This window comes from Dermochelys coriacea, chromosome 1 (genome assembly GCF_009764565.3).
Source record: "Dermochelys coriacea isolate rDerCor1 chromosome 1, rDerCor1.pri.v4, whole genome shotgun sequence".
NCBI classification, from domain to species: Eukaryota; Metazoa; Chordata; order Testudines; family Dermochelyidae; genus Dermochelys; species Dermochelys coriacea.
This window is the reverse complement of record NC_050068.2, coordinates 281,535,418-281,544,350: the sequence shown is the minus strand read 5'-3', so window position 1 is coordinate 281,544,350 and position 8,933 is coordinate 281,535,418. Positions and strand designations below refer to the sequence as shown.

General features: G+C 38.9%; 1 long non-coding RNA gene across 1 annotated transcript; it reads left to right on the top strand.

Moving 5' to 3' along the window:
• The first annotated feature begins 716 nt into the window (after positions 1 to 716).
• On the top strand, positions 717 to 4,868 carry LOC122455935. Its single transcript, XR_006274470.1, has 2 exons — positions 717 to 802; positions 3,994 to 4,868. It is a non-coding gene; the product is annotated as an uncharacterized LOC122455935 (long non-coding RNA).
• Positions 4,869 to 8,933: the final 4,065 nt, after the last annotated feature.

Below are 8,933 nucleotides of genomic sequence, written 5' to 3'. Positions count from 1 at the left end.
TGCCACCCCCTTCCCCAGCCCAGAGCCTGCACCCAGCACCCAAACTCCATCCTAGAGCCTGCACTCCAGACTCCCGCCCCCACCCAAACTCCCTCCCAGAGCCCAACCTCTCACCCCTTCTGCACCCAAACTCCTGCCCAGAGCCTGTACCCTACAGCCCTATCCCAGACTCCCTCCCAGAGCCTTAGGCAGTTTGGGGGGGCAGAGTTTGCGGGGGCAGGTTCTGGGTGGCATGAGTGACATTATTGGCCCACTGGGAGGATTTGAGGACTGGCACTGGCCCTAAGGTAAATTGAGTTTGAGACTGCTGTGCTAAAGCTTAGATAAGAATGCAGGAGTTGGAAGTTTTTCTGTATCTGATGCATTGTTAGTAAATGCTAAGCGATCTGGGTTGCAGCACTTTACTTTGGTACCTTCGGTACTGACAACTGCAAGCATTCAAAAATCATGAGCTAGGCCTTAAAAATCGTAAGACCGACTGAAATATGAAATTTTAAAAAATAAATGTTGGGATCTTTTATTTGAGTTTTTGAGGCTTTAGGTTTAATGTTTTCAAGCTGTTGCCTACAACCCTCAGGACTAAAAACTTACTTTAAATAAATAAAGCTGAGATCTCATATAATCCTAAAATTCTAGAAATGGAATTTTAAGAAAAATACCAAATATTGTGAGTTGGCAATACCGTGACTTCCGAACTTTGATTTTCATTTCATATTTTCAGAATGGTTGCTACCTTGTTTGCTAAACTGGGAATTACAAGAATGTGCACTGGAAGCAGCAAAGAACAGATGACTGAAATCAGGTATACAAATTAGTCCTCGTCTGGATTATCACTTTGATCAGATCATATGATTCCTTTCATATTGCATCATACCACGTTGCTTGTTTTCAAAACAGCTCCTTGCAGGAATCTGATAGGATGTTTATTTGACAATCAATCTTTTTTGAATAATCATGCATAAAATGAAAAGGAGTACTTGTGGCATCTTAGAGACTAACAAATTTATTTGAGCATCATAAGTACTCCTTTTCTTTTTGCAAATACAGACTAATACGGCTGCTACTCTGAAACCATGCATAAAATGACTTTCAAATGTTGTTCATGAAAGAGGAAGCATTTGAATTCTGTGAGTAACGCCAGCCACATGGCTTACTGATACAGCAGTTTTTCTTCCTGGCTGAAGACTTATTTCACTGCTTTTAAGTGATAAGCAGACCTTTCAGCTTTCAAACAGAGAAACCAAGGATTTCTTTAAAAAAAGGAAGAGAGAATGAGGAAGAGAAGGCTGAAATCATGACACAGTCAGAAAGCGGGAGACAGACAACAAAGATCAAAAATATATGGAAGCTAATTCTTAAATTTTAAAACTGGAAATGTTCTACTATAATGTAATTAGGTTTTTAAAAGCAGAAGAAGATGTTTAATGAGGGATCACACGATGAGAGAGGGATGTCTTACAGTTTTAGCCCATACTAGGAACTGCTGACAGATACTGAGATAGTTTTCATGCAAATCAATGTGGAAACACTTTGAACGTATCTAATAATCATTATGCACTGTTGTCTCCATTGGGAAAGATCCATTTTGAGTGCTTTCAGCTAAGAAATCTGAGTACTGCAGGGCTATTTTTCTCAAATGGATCTGCTATCGAGCACCTGCAACTCCACTGATTTCCCTTGGACTTGCTGCTACTCAATACAACTGAAAACTAGTCCCCCATAATATTTTTATTTGTTGTTCTGACTCCCACTTTATGTTGTTGACTGTTTTTACAATAGTTTCTTTGCATCTGAAACACAATTTAGCACTTTTCCTTAATTTTAAATAAGGCTGGCTGAGCTAGTCCTGACAAAAAAAGAACTAACTTGAATCTTTGTCTGAAATGTGAAAACATACCAAATAGTTTGCAAAAGCTAGTAACTTTTAGTTCATTTTTATGCAACTCTCTGTTTCTTCTTTTTATCTGGGACCTGAAGGAAAAACAATGAAATTGATTTAATAAAGCATACATGAAAGTGTCATGATATATCCAAAAAAACCCAAACATTTTAAGCTTTGATTAAAATTTGAAGAATAAGTCAATATAAATCTCTCAAGATGACTGTAGACTAAAAACATAGGGATGGTAGGAATGGAATTTCTAGAAAGAGACTTAAATTGAGCACAGTTTCTGAGTGGGCATAGATGCAGAAATCAAATTATGCAGGTAGAATGGCATTTCAGAGTGAAAGGCTTTTAATGTCAGGGTCAACACCATTAACTATATATAAGCAGGAAGTCAATTGAGGCATATAAGTAACAGGATTATATGTGAGAATTCGTTTTAATATGAAGAGGGTAAAGGCTAATAAAACAGCAAATAGACCATTAAAATAGTCCATAAGTAAAAGAATGAAGGCATGTCCCAAAATTGTGTCAGTTAGCACATAGGCCTGGATTTTTGACAACTTGAATAAAGGAAATTGTATTGTTTAATCCTCTCGATGTAAGGGAGAATGACGTATTTCAAGTATGTTAGGTACTATTTAAATAATGCTAAAAAATTATATCTAGTCCTTGAGCCATTGGGACTGGAGAAATGTGGGAAGAATTTTCACATAGAGACCTGTAAGTAAAATGATGAGGCCAAATTTTGGCTTCATCTATGTTCTTAAAAATAAAATAACAGTACTCCGCTAGTTGGGAACATCTCCCAGACTACAATAAATACATAGATGTGGAACCCCGGAAAATATTGAAAAAGGAATATAAAGATAACTCCACCTAAAAGTAAAAATGGGCTGAGTCATCAGCATCTGGAATGGGAATTGAATGTGAGTGTCTCCAAATTTCAGGGCTGACCAGAATTTTTCTGTGAGCTCCATTTTATAGAGGAGCCTGAGTCACAAAGGTCCCAGATCCTGTAATTTACACCTGCATGTAGCCCCATTGCAGTCATTGGGACTCTGTGTGGGTGCAGAATTCTACCCTTGCACAACAAATTACAGGATCCTGGCCCAAGTGTGGCTCTGGATCCAGATGTGAACTTCCCAATAGCTTGGGTGGCAGTTAAGATACAGTGTTTCTGTTCAGGGCCATAAGGGATGACAATGCACTGAGTAGCAGAAGGTAGAGAGAAGTAGGTGTAATATAGTTCTTCTGTGGAACAAGCAACTGTAAATATTATGGCAAAGATACATCAGAAGCACAAATCACCCAAAATGACTGGTCAGAAGGTCATCTCAAAAATGTCACCCCTGGATAGGGGTGATGATGATCAAGATAATAGTTTCAGAAGATCCAGTGTATCAAATACTGCTGATTGTTCCAATAAGAGCAGAAGAGATTACATTACCATGAACATAGCCACATCAAGGGAACTGTATATCTTTATCACAGTGGTTTCCATCAACTGCCACACCCTAAACCATGACTGAAGTGGTTTTATCTGAAGATAGAGGTGTAGTAAAAGGTGTCCCAGATCATGCACTCTAACAGCTTTAAGATAAAAGGAAAAAGAGGACTGTAAAACATCTAGAAAACTGTCAAAACAAACTTTCATTTTGTTATATTTTCTGTTGTGGAAGATTCTGATTTTTTTAAAATAAAACTGAAGGAATAGATGTACAATGAATCTCAAGGGGAAAAGTAATATAAAAAGGAAATGTTAGTGATATTGAAACAGGATATAAAAATTTATTTATAGTGAGACAATCTTTATTACCCTGAAGGAGCCTTAACTGCATGTATATCCCATTCAACCAAACCTTTAAATCAAGGAAATACCAAATTGAGGAAGAACCTCTTACATCTGGACAACCCGGAGAATGCTGCCAATAAACAGGGGCATGCTTTTTTATTCCAAAATATGCTTCAAACCCACTACACACTCGCCATGCCTTTAGAAATGCCCTCTGACTTCATTACTATATCAGCTTTAATACTGTTCCTTGCAGAGGGTGCATATCAGTATATGTCATTATGATTATATAAGTCCCATCTTCTCTTCCTAGAATGCATCTGTAGGTTGGACAGGGGTAAAGGTCTCCAAACTATAATGGGAAGTCGTACAGAGAAAGATGGGCAAAGACGCTGAAGTTTTCATCCTGTATTTGGAGAATGTGAATGGGTATGAGGTGATACCAGTGGCAGATCTACATTGTGGTACATTCAACGCTCTGAACAAACATTAACTGTTTAATCTTCCTCTCCTGGTGGACACAAAAGGACCAGAGAATTTTTTTCAGAGCTTCTCCCCGGCAACAGTGTGGTCAGACTTTTGTGAATCTGCTGCCATTGTGCCTCCTGTCATCTGTTTCAGCTCATCCTGGAGACTACAGTGTGTCACAGTGACAGACATGAGTCCATTGCCAATTAAGCTGTAAATAATCTTTTTATATACTTCTTTACCCAGACTAGGCAAAGCTGTACTTCTTGTGGAGAGCTAACAGTAGGGAAAGTCAAAACTTGGAAAAACTCTATTTGAGTTGTAGTATAAGTGGACAAATAAAGTAGTCTTTCTGCAAAAGTCAAACATAATTTTTTGGAACGCTGTAATACAAAAATGGCTTGACCAATTTCCCACAAAAAACATTCAAGTTTGGTCTGAGATGAAGCACAATAATTTGCAAGCAGAAAGTAGTTATTTAGCCAAAGTTAAAAGCTGCTTACTAATAATGTTTAGACTAGAATAGGTCTTTTAAATTTTAGAGTTATGACTTATTGCTCCTTAAATCATTGAGGTTATTCTGCATATATGACCATATTTATGAGGAAATATGAACTAGTGTCACATTACAACTGTGGTGTAGGTCAGAGATTTACAGGGAAGCCAAAAGCTCAAAAAGTAATAGAAAAAAAATTCAGTACATCAGAAGCAGGAAGCCTGCTAAACAACCAGTGGAGCCACTGGACAATCGAGATGCTAAAAGAACACTCAAGAATGATAAGGCCATTATGGAGAAACTAAATTAATTCTTTGCATCAGTCTTCATGGCTGAGGATGTGAGGGAGATTCCCAAACCTGAGCCATTCTTTTTAGGTGACAAATCTGAGGAACTGTCCCAGATTGAGGTATCATTGGAGGAGGTTTTGGAACAAATTGATAAATTAAACAGCAATACGTCACCAGGACCAGATGGTATTCACCCAAGAGTTCTCAAGGAATTCAAATGTGAAATTGCAGAACTACTAACTGTGGTTTTAACCTATCATTTAAATCATCTTCTGTATTAAATGGCTGGAGGATAGCTAATCTGATGAATTTTTTTAAAAAGGGCTCCAGATGTGGTCCCAGCAATTACAGGCCAATAAGACTGACCTCAGTTCTGGGCAAATTGGTTGAAACTGTAGTAAAGAAGAGAATTATCAAACACATAGATGAACATAATTTGTTGTGAAAGAGTCAACATGGTTTTTGTAAAAGGAAATCATGCCTTACCAATCTACTAGAATTCTTTGAGGGGATCAACAAGCATGTGGACAAAGGGGAACCAGAGGATATAGTGTACTACAAATTTTCAGAAAGCCTTTGACAAGGTCCATCACCAAAGGCTCTTAAGCAAAGTAAGCTGTCATGGATTAAGAGGGAAGGTCCTTGCATGGACTGGAAGTGGTTAAAAGATAGGAACCAAAGGGTCAGAATACATGATCAGTTTTCAGAATGGAGAGAGGTAAATTGTGGTGTCCCCCAGAGGTCTGTACTGGGACCACTCCAATTCAACATATTCATAAATGATCTAGAAAAAGGGGTAAACAGTTAGATGACAAAATTTCCAGAAGATACAAAACTGCTTAAGATGGTTAAGTCCCAGGCAGACTGTAAAGAGCTACAAAAGGATCTCTTAAAACTGGGTTTCTGGGTAACAAAATGGCAGATGAAATTCAATGTTGATAAATGCAAAATAATGCACATTGGAAAACATAATCCCAACTATACGTATAAAATGATGGGGTCTAAATTAGCTGTTACCACTCAAGAAAGAGATCTTGGAGTCATTGTGGATAGTTCTCTGAAAACATCCATTCAATGTGCAGCGGCAGTCAAAAAAGCGAAGAGAGTGTTGAGAATCATGAAGAAAGGAATAGATAATAAGACAGAAAATATCATATTGCCACTATATAAATCCATGGTATGCCTACATCTTGAATACTGCATGCAGGTGTGGTCGCCCCATCTCAAAAAAGATATATTGAAATTGGAAAAGGTTCAGAAAAGGGCAACAAAAATTATTAGGGGCATGGAACAGCTCTCATATGAGGAGAGATTAGTTATATTGGGACTCTTCAGCTTGGAAAAGAGATGATTAAGGGGGGAAGGATATGATAGAGGTCTATAAAATCATGACTAGTGTGGAGAAAGTAAATAGGAAGATTATTTACTCCTTCTCATAACACAAGAACTCAGGGTCACCAAATGAAATTAATAGGGAACAGGTTTAAAACAAACAAAAGGAAGTACTTCTTCACACAACACATAGTCAACTTGTGGATTGCTTTGCGAGAGGATGTTGTGAAGGCCAAGACTACAACAGGGTTCAAAAAAGAACTAGATAAATTCATGGAGGATAGGTCGATTGATGGCTATTAGCCAGGATGAGCAGGGATAGTGTCCCTAGCATCTGTTTGCCAGAAGCTGGGAATGGGTGACAGGGTATCGCTTGATGACTACCTGTTCTATTCATTCCCTCTGGGGCACCTGGCATTGGCCACTGTTGGAAGACAGGATATTGGGCTATATGGGCCATTGGTCTGACCCAGTATGGCCGTTGTTATGACAGAAAGGAATTCATTACAACTACAAAATAATTTAATTTCAGATCTCCTGAAAAAGAACACTTTAATTTAGAATTCCAGTATCAATATTGTATGAAATAGTCACCCCTTTGTAAAATGCGGGACCAGGTGGTATCTGGCAAAAATCCTTAAACTAATCAGCACTAAATCATCATCCGAGCTTAGTTTTTTACCAGGATCAAACTCATAGTAACCGTCTAGAGTGACTGAACAGCTAGGCTAGAGTGAGCTTCTGATACTGGAGACCAGTTTCATAATCCCTTGTCTCTACCCATTTTGGGGTTTAGCCAATCAGCCTTCTCTGCCTCTCTATGCAGCTTTATTTAATTAATTTATTTGGATATGTGTGATGGGTTGGATTACAGAAACCCCCTTGGAGCTGCCAACTGATGTGCCAAGATTATTTCTGCCCTTGCTTTCCCTGCCCTCCCAGTTTGGGACTTCACTGCCCTGCCTGGTTTGAGCCAGATCCGCTAGCCTGCTACAAACCCAGACCCATGTCCCCTAACAGCTGAACCATGAACCATGTCCCCTAACAGCTGTAGGCTTAACTGAAAGCAGCTAAAGAAGTATTCCTGTCTTTAACACTTAGATGTTAACTCCCAGTGGGGTCCAAACCCCAAATAAATCTGTTTTCATCCTGTATAAAGCTTATACAGGGTAAACTCATGAATTGTTCGCCCTCTATAAAACTGATAGAGAGATATGCACAGCTGTTTTCCCCCCGCCCCCTATATTAATACATACTCTGGGTTAATTAATAAGTAAAAAGTGATTTTATTAAATACAGAAAGTAGGACTTAAATGGTTCCAAGTAGTAACAGACAGACTTGTGTGTTCTATTTTATTTTGCATGGTAATTCACTTTGTTCTATGTCTAATAAGTAAGAAAACTGAATACAGATAAAACCTCACCCTCAGAGGAATTCCAGTAAGCTTCCTTTTACAGACTAGTCTTTTTCTAGTCTGGGTTCAGCAACCACTCACTGTAGTTACTATCCTTTGTTCCAGTTTCTTTCAGGCTATCTCTTGAGCCAGCTGAAGACAAAATGGAGGTGTCTCCCAGGGGTTTTAATGGTCTTTCTCTTGTGGGTGGAGATCCCTCCCTCCCCCTGTGTAGAATTTCAGCTATAAGATGGATGAGATGGGTGAGATTCTGTGGCCTGCGCTGTGCAGGAGGTCGGACTAGATGATCAGAATGGTCCCTTCTGACCTTAGTATCTATGAATCTATGGAGTTTTGGAGTCACATGGGCAAGTCACATGTCCATGCATGACTCAGAACTTACAAGTAGCAGCCTTGGTTCACATGCTACCTTGAATGTCCTCATGTAGACTTCTTATGTGGATTGGAGCCTTCCAAGATCAATTGTCCGTTAAGTGCATCTTGATTGGGCACTTAACTTGCAAATTCCTTTCTAAAGAAGTTGACCAAATGCCTTATGGAAAGCTATTTAAAATTGAACAAGTATATAGCCAATCTTCATAACTTTGAATACAACAATGACATATGAATACAAATAGGATGAATATATTCAGTAGATCATAACCTTTACATAGATATGTTACATGGCATATGTAACATAAAACATATTCCAGTTATATCATATATACATAAGTTCTGGAACAGCCTTCCAGTGGGGACAAAAGACCTATCTGGCTTCAAGATTAAGCTCAAAAAGTTTATGGAGGAGGTGGTATGATGGGATAACATGATTTTGGCAATTAATTGATCTTTGACTATTCATGGTAAATAGGCCCAATGGCCTATGATGGGATAGGATCTGAGTGACTACAGAAAATTCTTTCCTGGGTATCTGGCTGGTGAGTCTTGCCAACATGCTCAGGGTTCCGCTGATTGCCATATTTGGGGTCTGGAAGGAATTTTCCTCCAGGGCAGATTGGAAGAAGCCCTGGGGGGTTTTCGCCTTCCTCTGCAGCATGGGGCATGGGTCACTTGCTGCAGGACTCTCTGCACCTTGAAGTCTTTAAACCATGATTTGAGGACTTCAGTAGCTCAGACATAGGTGAGAGGTTTATTGCAGGAGTGGGTGGGTGAGATTCTGTGGCCTGCATTGAATAGGATGATCATAATGATCATATGGTCCCTTCTGACCTTAAAGTCTATGAGTCTATAAGCATATTTCCATAAAGTCTTA